This window comes from Taudactylus pleione, unplaced genomic scaffold (genome assembly GCF_031769625.1).
Source record: "Taudactylus pleione unplaced genomic scaffold, aTauple2 ptg000487l, whole genome shotgun sequence".
NCBI lineage: Eukaryota > Metazoa > Chordata > Amphibia > Anura > Myobatrachidae > Taudactylus > Taudactylus pleione.
The window spans coordinates 7,081,236-7,094,602 of record NW_028284889.1 but is presented as its reverse complement, the minus strand read 5'-3'; positions in this window follow the sequence as shown (position 1 = coordinate 7,094,602).

Here is a 13,367-nt window from a genome sequence, read left to right as displayed (position 1 = left end):
GAGGGGGGACATGTGTGATTACTGCATACAAGAAGTAAGTGCAATTTCAAAGAAATCCCTAAAATTATTTTCCAGCCAATTCACTTTCTTCTTCAAATGAGATTTATTTATAGTATTACCCATTTACCACAAGTGTAGCTGGAATTACTGTTCGAAATATACCTTTCAGCTGAGTTTATAACACAATAAAAATAAAATTTAAATATAGCAATACAGGGTTTAACTATGAATTAAGTGTTTTAATTGAATTTTTTCATAGGTCACATGCAGCATATACAAGTATTTATCACTGATTGCTAACAAAAAAGGTAGGGGGAGACCAGAAAAGGAAGGACAGCTAAAAGAGAACAACATTGAATTTACCATAAATACAATTACAAAACTGTAATTGGGTGGTGTCTCTATGCAGCACTGGCGTGGGCTGTTACATGTGCAGTGAAGCCCTGTTTGGGCTTTCAATTACAACCCCAATATATTTTCAAGAAGATTTAACAAGCACTTGCTATATTTGATCTGTTTGTATAGGTATACTGTTGTACAGTCAAGCTTTAGAACAATAAAAATCATAATTTTAAATTCATGACCTATGTACTTATTTTAGATCCAGTTTGACCAGTAATACAATAAAAGGAAACAGTCTTCACGTGCGCTCACACAAAATAAACCTTAATAAAGTCCGAATAGTTAAATCTTCCTTTTTGCAGTCAATCCTCACACCTTCCCCGAGTCCTCTTTGATAAAGCCCACATATTGGAGTGACACCGGTCAGAGATTATATATTACCTGCCAGTTATTATATATTACAGTACTGTAGTTTCTCTGCCATGCTACTGAAACTGGGATCTTGTGCTGTGGAAGCCTATAGACTGAGTCTCAAGCAGGGAGCTGGAAGCTCCATCAGCACACTGTGGTCTGATTTCAGATGTATCAAATTCAGATGTATCAAATTCAGATGTCCATTTATAATCTGGCTCATCTTTTTTGAGTGACAATGAAGGAGAACATTTAAAGCATTCTTGCCTATCCTCCCGCATTCCGCAGAAGCTTCTCGAATTTGGGTGGGAGCTCCCTCTACCTCGCAAAATATCCTGAATCCCCTGGTTTCCCAACTGCCCTGTATAAAATCTGGACTGCACATGTGCGAGTTCGAATGTGAAGGGGGCAGGCCCTGTGCTTGACTGGGCCCTGACGCAGAGGCGTAATTACCATGGGTCACTGGTGCAGGGAGTCAGGAGTGAGGTTGCTACAGGGCCCAGAGATGCCTCCAGGGCCCGCCTCCCCCTGCACTCAGTTCACGTACTGGCCAAACTCAGATGGGAAATACTGATGCTACCTGCATTTCCTGGCCAGCCAGTGATAACGGACTCAGAGGACGGACGGAGGAGGAGTCAACGCCGGAGGACCGTAGAGCTTTGTGGTAGTGAGACTGTGAGTATTTCAGAGCTCACTGTAGCTTCTGCAAAATCTATTGATGTCAGTGCCGCAGGAGAGGGGAGGGTGGGGGGATCTATTAATGTGTGTGTGTGTGTGTGGAGGAGATCTATTAATGTGTGTGTGTGTGTGGAGGAGATCTATTGTGTGTGTGTGTGTGGAGGAGATCTATTAATGTGTGTGTGTGTGTGTGTGTGTGTAGGAGATATATTAATGTGTGTGTGTGTAGGAGATCTATTAATGTGTGTGTGTGTAGGAGATCTATTAATGTGTGTGTGTGTGGAGGAGATCTATTAATGTGTGTGTGGAGGAGATATATTGTGTGTGTGTGGAGATCTATTAATGTGTGTGTGTGTGTGTGTGTGTAGGAGATCTATTAATGTGTGTGTGGAGGAGATCTGTTAATGTGTGTGTGTGTGTGGAGGAGATCTATTAATGTGTGTGTGTGTGTGTGTGTGTAGGAGATCTATTAATGTGTGTGTGTGTGGAGGAGATCTATTAATGTGTGTGTGGAGGAGATCTATTAATGTGTGTGTGGAGGAGATCTATTAATGTGTGTGTGGAGGAGATCTATTAATGTGTGTGTGTGTGGAGGAGATCTATTAATGTGTGTGTGTGTGGAGGAGATCTATTAATGTGTGTGTGTGTGGAGGAGATCTATTAATGTGTGTGTGTGTGTGTGGAGGAGATCTATTAATGTGTGTGTGTGTGTGGAGGAGATCTATTAATGTGTGTGTGTGGAGGAGATCTATTAAAGTGTGTGTGTGTGGAGGAGATCTATTAATGTGTGTGGAGGAGATCTATTAATGTGTGTGTGGAGGAGATCTATTAATGTGTGTGTGTGTGTGTGGAGGAGATCTATTAATGTGTGTGTGTGTGGAGGAGATCTATTAATGTGTGTGTGTGTGGAGGAGATCTATTAATGTGTGTGTGTGTGTGTGGAGGAGATCTATTAATGTGTGTGTGTGTGTGGAGGAGATCTATTAATGTGTGTGTGGAGGAGATCTATTAATGTGTGTGTGTGGAGGAGATCTATTAAAGTGTGTGTGTGTGGAGGAGATCTATTAATGTGTGTGTGTGTGTGGAGGAGATCTATTAATGTGTGTGTGTGTGGAGGAGATCTATTAATGTGTGTGTGTGTGTGTGTGGAGGAGATCTATTAATGTGTGTGTGGAGGAGATCTATTAATGTGTGTGTGTGTGGAGGAGATCTATTAATGTGTGTGTGTGTGTGGAGGAGATCTATTAATGTGTGTGTGGAGGAGATCTATTAATGTGTGTGTGTGTGGAGGAGATCTATTAATGTGTGTGTGTGTGTGGAGGAGATCTATTAATGTGTGTGTGTGTGGAGGAGATCTATTAATGTGTGTGTGTGTGGAGGAGATCTATTAATGTGTGTGTGTGTGGAGGAGATCTATTAATGTGTGTGTGTGGAGGAGATCTATTAATGTGTGTGTGTGGAGGAGATCTATTAATGTGTGTGTGTGTGTGTGGAGGAGATCTATTAATGTGTGTGTGGAGGAGATCTATTAATGTGTGTGTGTGGAGGAGATCTATTAATGTGTGTGTGTGGAGGAGATCTATTAAAGTGTGTGTGTGTGGAGGAGATCTATTAATGTGTGTGTGTGTGTGGAGGAGATCTATTAATGTGTGTGTGTGTGTGTGTGTGTGTGTGTGTAGGAGATCTATTAATGTGTGTGTGTGTGTGGAGGAGATCTATTAATGTGTGTGTGGAGGAGATCTATTAATGTGTGTGTGTGTGGAGGAGATCTATTAATGTGTGTGTGTGTGGAGGAGATCTATTAATGTGTGTGTGTGTGTGTGTGTGTGTGGAGGAGATCTATTAATGTGTGTGTGTGGAGGAGATCTATTAATGTGTGTGTGTGTGTGTGGAGGAGATCTATTAATGTGTGTGTGGAGGAGATCTATTAATGTGTGTGTGTGTGGAGAAGATCTATTAATGTGTGTGTGTGTGGAGGAGATCTATTAATGTGTGTGTGTGTGGAGGAGATCTATTAATGTGTGTGTGTGTGGAGGAGATCTATTAATGTGTGTGTGTGTGGAGGAGATCTATTAATGTGTGTGTGTGTGTGGAGGAGATCTATTAATGTGTGTGTGTGTGGAGGAGATCTATTAATGTGTGTGTGTGTGGAGGAGATCTATTAATGTGTGTGTGTGTGTGTGTGTGTGTAGGAGATCTATTAATGTGTGTGTGTGTGGAGGAGATCTATTAATGTGTGTGTGGAGGAGATCTATTAATGTGTGTGTGGAGGAGATCTATTAATGTGTGTGTGTGTGGAGGAGATCTATTAATGTGTGTGTGTGTGGAGGAGATCTATTAATGTGTGTGTGTGTGTAGGAGATCTATTAATGTGTGTGTGTGTGGAGGAGATCTATTAATGTGTGTGTGTGTGGAGGAGATCTATTAATGTGTGTGTGTGGAGGAGATCTATTAATGTGTGTGTGTGTGGAGGAGATCTATTAATGTGTGTGTGGAGGAGATCTATTAATGTGTGTGTGTGTGTGGAGGAGATCTATTAAAGTGTGTGTGTGTGGAGGAGATCTATTAATGTGTGTGTGTGTGGAGGAGATCTATTAATGTGTGTGTGGAGGAGATCTATTAATGTGTGTGTGGAGGAGATCTATTAATGTGTGTGTGTGTGGAGGAGATCTATTAATGTGTGTGTGTGTGTGTGTGTGTAGGAGATCTATTAATGTGTGTGTGTGTGTGTGTGGAGGAGATCTATTAATGTGTGTGTGTGTGTGGAGGAGATCTATTAATGTGTGTGTGGAGGAGATCTATTAATGTGTGTGTGTGGAGGAGATCTATTAAAGTGTGTGTGTGTGGAGGAGATCTATTAATGTGTGTGTGTGTGTGGAGGAGATCTATTAATGTGTGTGTGTGTGTGTGTGTAGGAGATCTATTAATGTGTGTGTGTGTGTGTGGAGGAGATCTATTAATGTGTGTGTGGAGGAGATCTATTAAAGTGTGTGTGTGTGGAGGAGATCTATTAATGTGTGTGTGTGTGTGGAGGAGATCTATTAATGTGTGTGTGTGTGTGTGTGTAGGAGATCTATTAATGTGTGTGTGTGTGTGTGGAGGAGATCTATTAATGTGTGTGTGGAGGAGATCTATTAATGTGTGTGTGTGTGGAGGAGATCTATTAATGTGTGTGTGTGTGGAGGAGATCTATTAATGTGTGTGTGGAGGAGATCTATTAATGTGTGTGTGTGTGGAGGAGATCTATTAATGTGTGTGTGTGTGTGGAGGAGATCTATTAATGTGTGTGTGTGTGGAGGAGATCTATTAATGTGTGTGTGTGTGGAGGAGATCTATTAATGTGTGTGTGTGTGTGTGTGTGTGGAGGAGATCTATTAATGTGTGTGTGTGGAGGAGATCTATTAATGTGTGTGTGTGGAGGAGATCTATTAATGTGTGTGTGTGTGGAGGAGATCTATTAATGTGTGTGTGGAGGAGATCTATTAATGTGTGTGTGTGGAGGAGATCTATTAATGTGTGTGTGTGGAGGAGATCTATTAAAGTGTGTGTGTGTGGAGGAGATCTATTAATGTGTGTGTGTGTGTGGAGGAGATCTATTAATGTGTGTGTGTGTGTGTGTGTGTGTGTGTGTAGGAGATCTATTAATGTGTGTGTGTGTGGAGAAGATCTATTAATGTGTGTGTGTGTGGAGGAGATCTATTAATGTGTGTGTGTGTGGAGGAGATCTATTAATGTGTGTGTGTGTGGAGGAGATCTATTAATGTGTGTGTGTGTGTGGAGGAGATCTATTAATGTGTGTGTGTGTGTGTGTGGAGGAGATCTATTAATGTGTGTGTGTGTGGAGGAGATCTATTAATGTGTGTGTGTGGAGGAGATCAGTGTGAATAGGTTTGTGTGGGGGAGATCTATTAATGTCAATGTGGGGTGGGGGAATGGATGGGATGCCAGTGTTTGGAATGCTGGCGCCGGAATCCCAACACCTGTCAGAATCCCGGCGCCATCCTGACCCCCGGCATCCTGACAGTAAATACTGGGGCTAGGGTTAGGCACTAGGGGGAGGGTTATGGGTGGGGTGGGGGCTTATATTTAGGCAGCGGGTAGGGAGAGTTAGGGGAAGGTTATGATACTAACCAACTGGTGTCGGTATCCTAACCCTGTTGGGATTCTGACCGCCGGCATCCCTTACCTATAAACCAATATGCAAGTTACAATAACAGACAGACACATTCTTGTGTAGGCCACCTACTTAAGACTGTGTCTGCCTGTTTTTGGAGCATTGTTAGTCTGAGTGCCATCAAACTTGCATATTGTTATATACATATCTGATGGGCATCAAGGTATGTTGAGATCTGCATTGTGAGTGCCGAACAAAGTGGGAAAATAAATATATATATATATATATATATATATATATATATATATATATATATATATGTGTGTACAGTAACAGTCAAAAGTTTGGACACACCTTCTCATTCAATGGTTTTTGTTTATTTAAATAATTTTCAACATACAGTAGTAGATTAATACTGAAGCCATCAAAACTATGAAAGAACACATTTGGAATTATGTTGTGAACACAAAAGTGTTAAACAAATCAAAATATGTTTTTTATATTTTAGATTCCTCAAAGTAGCCCCCTTTTGCTTTGATTACAGGTTTGCACACTCTTGGCATTCTCTCAATCAGCTTCATGAGATAGTCTCCTGGAATGTTTGACACCATCAGTTGTGTTGTGCAGAGGCAGGGTTAGTACACAGTGGACACCACTATTTGACTACCGCTGTAATCCATATTATGGCACCAACCACTCAGCTCAGTAAAGAGAAACAACAGTTCATCATTACTTTAAGACATGACGGTCAGTCGATACGGAAAACTTCAAGAACTTTGAATGTATCCTCAAGTGCAGTTGCAAAAACCATCAAACGCTATGATGAAACTGGCTCTCATGAGGACCGCCCCAGGAAAGGAAGACCAAGAGTTATCTCTGCTGCAGAGGATAAATTCATTAGTCACCAGCCTCAGAAACCGCTGTCCAAACGTTTGACTGTGTGTGTGTGTGTGTACCTCCCAAGGCCACTATCACTAGGCGTAACATTGAGGCTATCGACACCGTATCCTTTTCTTCCCTACTTGACTCACTTCTCTCTCTCCTTTTGCTCTCTCTCTCCTGCCCTGAACAAGCTGCTTCCCTATACAACACCTCCCTTACTTCTGCTCTTGACTCTGTTGCTCCGGCTATCACTACTCACCCTCGCAGATCCACACTTCAACCCTGGCATTCCAAATGCACCAGATATCTGCAAAAGTGTTCCCGAACCGCCGAGCGACAGTGGGGAAGGTCATACTCTAAGGCAGATTTTCTCCATTTCAAATTTATGCTCTCATCCTACAGTGCTGCCCTTTCCCTCTCTAAACAGTCATACTTCAAGCACCTCATCTCCTCCCAGTCCTCAAATCCGCAGCGTCTCTTCACCACCCTGAACTCCCTCCTCTGCCCACCCACTCCTCGCCTTCCCTCCATGCTCTCTGCCCTTGACTTTGGCTTCCTACTTCACATCTAAAATTGACTCCATAAGTCAGGATATCATATCCCACCAGTCCTCCAGCACTACACCTCCTCTCCCGGGTCATCCCTGCCCTTCAATTTTACCCACACTAACATCCTTCTCCCCTGTATCTGGAGAGGAAGTCATGGCCCTTATCCAGTCCTCCCCGCCCTTCCCACCTCCCCCGTTGACCCTATCCCTTCACGTCTCCTCCGCTACCTCTCTCCCTGTGCCTGTTCCCATCTTGCCCACCTCCTCAATCTCTCCCTCTCATCTGGCACTGTCCTTTCTGCATTCAAACATGCCCTTGTCTCCCCCATTCTTAAAAAACCTACTCTTGATCCTAATACTCTCGCCAACTACCGACCCATCTCTCTCCTCCCGTTTGCATCCAAACTCCTTGAGCGTATTGTTTACAATCGCCTTCACCAGCTTTCTTTCCTCCCACTCCCTCGACCCTTTTCAGTATGGCTTCCGTTCTCTCCACTTCACAGAAACTGCCCTCACTAAAGTCAGCAACAACCTCCTTGCTACAAAATCCAAAGGCCACTACTCTCTGCTCATTCTCCTTGACCTTTCTGCTGCTTTTGACACTGTGGACCACCCTCTCCTGCTGCAAATCCTTCACTCCCTTGGTCTACGTGACACTGCCCTCTCCTGGCTATCCTTCTACCTCTCTGATCGATCCTTCTGTCTCCTCTCATGGCTTATCTTCTCCCCCCCCCCCCCCCCCCATCCTCTCACAGTAGGTGTTCCCCAAGGTTCTGTTCTTGGACCACTCCTTTTCTCCCTCTATACATCCTCTCTAGGTGAACTCATCAGCTCTTTTGACCTCCATTATCATCTCTATGCTGACGACACTCAGATCTACCTTTCCTCCCCTGACATCTCTCCCTCTCTCCTCACTCGTATCTCCAACTGTCTTTCTGCTACATCTTCTTGGATGTCCCAGCGATTTCTTAAACTTGATCATCTCAGTCTTGGACATATTATCTTCCCACCCTCCCACATAACCTCACCTCCCACTATTTCTTTATCAATTGATGGCAAAACTATCTCCTCTAGCCCCAAAGTGCACTGTCTTGGAGTTATCCTGGACTCCTCCCTCTCCTTTAAACCACATATCCAGAACCTCTCACAGTCCTGTCATTTCATCTTAAAAATATTTCCAGGGTCAGACCCTTTCTCACCCAGGATGCTACTAAGACCTTAATACATTCACTGGTCATTTCAAGATTGGATTACTGTAACCTCCTCCTATCTGGCCTCCCCAAATCCCACCTCTCTCCTCTCCAGTCTATCCTTAATGCTGCTGCACAGCTTATCTTCCTCTCCAAACGCTCTACATCTGCCTCCCCTCTCCTACAAGCACTCCACTGGCTCTACATCCCCTTCAGAACCCAATTCAAGGTTCTCACACTCTTACAAAGCCCTCACACACTCCTCTCCCATTTACATCTCTGACCTCATTTCCCTTCACTCTCCTGTCCGCCCTCTTTGGTCAACAAATGCACACTGCCTCTCATGCCAACTGATTACTTCCTCCCACTCCCGCCTCCAAGACATTGCCCGTGCTGCTCCCCACCTCTGGAACTCTCTCCATCAGACTCTCCACCTCTCTACAATCCTTCAAACGGGCTCTCAAGACCCACTACTTCATCAATGCTTTCCAGCTCTCATCCTAACTTGCTAGTACATGCTCCCTCCTCCCTGTCTTCCCCATCTGTATCATGCCCATCTGTCTGCCCCTCCCCTTGAGAATGTAAGCTCTTGCGAGCAGTGCCCTCTACCCTCTTGTGCTTCTCCCTACTTTGTTCATCTACTTCTTACTCACCACTAGGACACCTAACACTTGGTGCCTATGCTTTGTTGCTTAATTGGGTGTTATGGCCACCTATGTATCAATGTATATTATCCATGTCCTTGTCCTTCATTGTATTGTATTTTACTGTAAGTCACTTTTTGGTTATGTACCTTGTAAGGCGCTGCGGAACACTTGTGGCGCCATATAAATAAACGATAATAATTATATATATTTTACACGCACACTAATCTGGGATGCAAATATCCTCAGAAAAGGAGCCTCAGTCCCAATCCAAACACAGAGGTAGAACTCAGAGGGCAATCAGTAGTCTATATTAAAAAAGGCAATAGGCAATGCTCATTTACCACTTCAGAAAATCGGTCGACCTCTCCGATCTGTAGTAGCAAGTGAAATGACTCTCCAAGCCCAAAAGTTTGTTTAATATTCCCATATAATGAATTAAATACCAACACCTGGAGGGGTTAAATGTCACAACCACTACAATACTTAACTATAATTTACCACAATATATAACCACCTTACGCCCATTAGCATTCCAATACAGTCTCAAACATATTACAACAGATAAGACAAACAAAAATGAATGAATAAAAGTATCTTATTTATATATAAGCAGCGCGAATCACTGCCTAGTCTACTTTTGGTGTGCATGTCACACTGGAATGAACACATCACTTCCCATCCATTGTCCAATCAAGCACGAGCTGCCCCCAGTGCAGCCGTTAGGCTGCACTGCGCCACACTAAAATGTTCATGGTTGCCAAGCAACGCAATAGCATAAAGTTTACTACTTGCAGTAGCTCACCAGATTGTGCACGTAAATTTAAGAGTATTAGTCACCAAATACGCAGCCGTCAGGACACAGGTTCACCGCGCCATTCTTCATTGTTTATGGTTGCCAAGTAATGTAACCATCAGTTGTTTATTATTAAGTGCTCCGCAGTGGAACGCATATATCAATATACAAGAAAATTTTACAGTAGTGTAGTAGTATAAAACCCAAGGGTTTTATACTTCCACAAAATCAACATAAACTAAAGATGTGTCGTCATACACCTAGCCTCAATATGCCATGTGGCGCAAGACACCTGGGTCGAGTGAGCCACCAGGTCCCATGTGTTGTTTGCACCCGAAAATGTGTCACTGGGCTCTATTTATTAACATTATTATTTTCACACCCTTTTCACATTAGTTTAGTTTCTCCTAAATTTACTAAAGGACAATTGGAGAAGAATTCGTAAAATTCTATTCCAAGCCCTAATTATCACATATTTTTAGTGATCGCATTTTCCATAATTGTAATGGGGAATGTGATCTGCCTGACATTTACTAAAAATAAAATGTGAAAAAAATAACGGGAGAAGCCCTGTGATAAGAACGCCACCTGGAGGTAGCGTTATCCAGGCTTTTCCCCGAGTACTGGACTCCTGCTCTGCTCTAACAGGCAGAGCAGAGCCGGGAGCCAGCCCCAGTGATCAGCTGTTTGGTCTAAATAGACCACAAGCTGATAACTGCTAAAAAAAATTTTTAAAAATAAACTTACCTGAGTCCAGGGCTGGTGATGTCCTCCCTGTGGTCAGCTGGTCTCCCGGCTTCTGCACCATGACCCTGGTCAGCTGCTGCATTAAACAGCTGACCGGGTCACAGTGCAGGATGGGAGCCCAGTTGATGGGAGCCCAGGTGGGGAGGGTATCACAGGAGCAGCATTGACCTGACCGGAGGTAAGTAAAAGCAAGGGGGGGGGGGGGGGGTGGCACGGTGATAAGGCTGCAGAGGGGTTTCTGTCCCTGCAAGGGATTTTTAATAAATCCCTGTGATAGCGGTAATATCACTCTACAATCTGCATTTTAATGCGGATTGTAGTAATTAGAGCCCTTAGTCACAATTGGATGTAACAAACCGCTTCACAAGACTGCAATGAATAATTTGTTATTCAACACTTGTGTATCTGTGTGCGTCTGAGTCTGTATACAAAGTACGATGGAACTTGGTCTGAAAAAAAGCTGTGGCATCATATCACTTCTTTTACAGATTCAAATTAATTCGCACACAGATATATAAGTTCGCATATCAAATTAATCAGTGCAATCTTGTGAAGTAGTTTGCCACATCAAATTACGACTAGGACACATTTTCAGGCAAAAAAGAAGCTCTGCAAAAGCCGAGTCTCACGGGACATGGCCTGCTGAGAAGGGCTGTTTGGCACAACTGCAGTAATAGTGTACACACAACACAAAATTAACAAATACAAAGGGCTCTATTTACTACAATCCGCATCTGTAATGCAGATTGTAGTGTGATATTACCGACTGAATTCGCATCGCGAGCTTTTGCAATATCACAGGGATTTACTACAAATCCCTTGCAGGAACAGAGCTTGCGAGAAAGCTCTGTCCCTCCGAATCCCCTCCGCACACTAGTCACGGTATTTTCTGAATAAATACCATGACAAGGTACCCGCGTATGCGCTGAACGGCCAGCGCTGCTACCCCCCCCCCCCTCCCTCAATAGCACTTACCTGCAGTCATCGGTGCTCCGGTGATGTCTTCCATGCCTCCAGTCAGCTGACATACCATACTGCACTGGGACACTGTCACCTGATGACCGGGCCGCAGTGCAGCATGGGACACCAGCTGACCGGAGGGAGAACATCACCGGAGCCCCTACCACCGGTCCATGGACTCAGGTAACTAAATTTCTGAGTAGCGGTCTGTTTAGACCACACAGCTGATCACTGGGAGCGGCTCGGGGCTCTGACCGTTACAGCAGAGCAGGAGTCCGGTAATCGGGGGAGACCATGGATAACGCCACCTCCCAGGTGGCTTTATTATCACAGGGCCTCCCTAGGTATTTTTTTCACTATTTATTTTAGTAACTACCAGGCAGATCACATTTCCCATTACAATTATGGGAAATGCGATCTGATTACTAAAAATAAGTGATACTTAGGGGTTGGAGTAGAATTTTACGAATTCTACTCCAATTGCCCTTTAGTAACTGTAGATGGTACTAAAATAATGTGAAAAGGGTGTGAAAACACCCTTTTTCACTTCATTTTAGTAAAAATAATGATAATAAATAGAGCCCAAAGAGAAATATATAAAAATTAACTCATTCGAAATAAAAAAGTAAATTGATAAATGGTTAAATCGCTCTTTGGCCCTCATTCAGAGCCGTACGCTCTGAGCAGAGCGCACGCTCTGCATGAGGGCCGGGCTCCATTTTCATGGAGCGTCCTCCTGGACGCTCGTATAGCTGTGGGTCACCACCCACAGGCTATACGAGCGTGCATTTTGATGGGCGCGATGGTCGTGACCATCGCGACCATCGAAATTGCGAGCCGGAGCCTGCGGTTGAGGTTTTCAACCGCAAGCTCCGGAGTGATTTTGGCTCTATCAGAGCCAAAATCACTCCCACTGACATCACTAGTGATGTCAGTGGGCCGGCTTCTGACGGGAGGCGTTCCCGTGGGAACGCCCCCGTCAGGGAGGCACGCCCCCGGCACTCCCACCAAAGGGAGCGTGCTGTCAATCAACATTGACAGCACGCCCCCTTTGATCGGACACAACGAGCGAAGGAAAGTCCTTCGCTCGTCGTGTCTGGCGCATGCGCACGATGGAGCTCCCTCCGTCGTGCGCATGCTCAGTGCAGACCATCGACCCACTTGCGAGCGGACAGCCGCTCGCGAGTGGGTCTGAATCAGGCCCTTTGTCTCCTATATTCAACAGTCTGGAAGAGCCAAATTGACCGTAAAGAAACCGAAGAGGATTTACAAACCAGTGTGTTTGTCAATCAAACAAGGTTTATTGAGATAGATTTAATAGGACATTTTGATCTCATCAGTAGTTCTTCAAGATTTTGTCCACTTCTGATACTTAACAGTGGTTTAGTACGGCACACTTTACCCAGGAAAGGAACACTCAATATGTACTGTCGCACAAAATCGCCCTTATAACTGTTTGTGAAAGAAGAGGCATTATTTGACCCTATCGCTGTCCAGGACTGTTGCATTGGTACTCATGTATTTAAAGTGATTCATCTTCAAAATCATAGAGATTAATTGAAGACCAAATTATACGGGAGTTCCCTTATATGGACCACAAATCAAAGCCTGTTTAACTGCTTCTACACCAACATCCTTTGGGATGATAGTGTGGAGAGGGTTCACATCCAACATAGCTAACAAACTTCCTGTTGGAATCATACCCAATGATCTCAATTTACATAAAAAAATCACCCCCTGGTTGCCATACAAAATAATTGTTCATATTCCACCTTTAAAATATGGAGGGCCCAAGTCCAAACATTATTACAAACCGAATCCAAATGGGTCTTTCATTTAAACACAGTTTCACCACGTGGATTGAATGATTAAATGTTATTTGCAATGTGGTCTATGACATTGTGTCGTGCTTTGCGGTGATGTCTCCTCTTTACGCCACAGCTGAATTCAGCATTAGGAGATGGCACACATGATAATGCGTAGAGGGGATACCGATGTGTCCACATACATCTAGCCTCCTTGCGTGTTAAAATGACCTTCTAGTCACACCATGCTG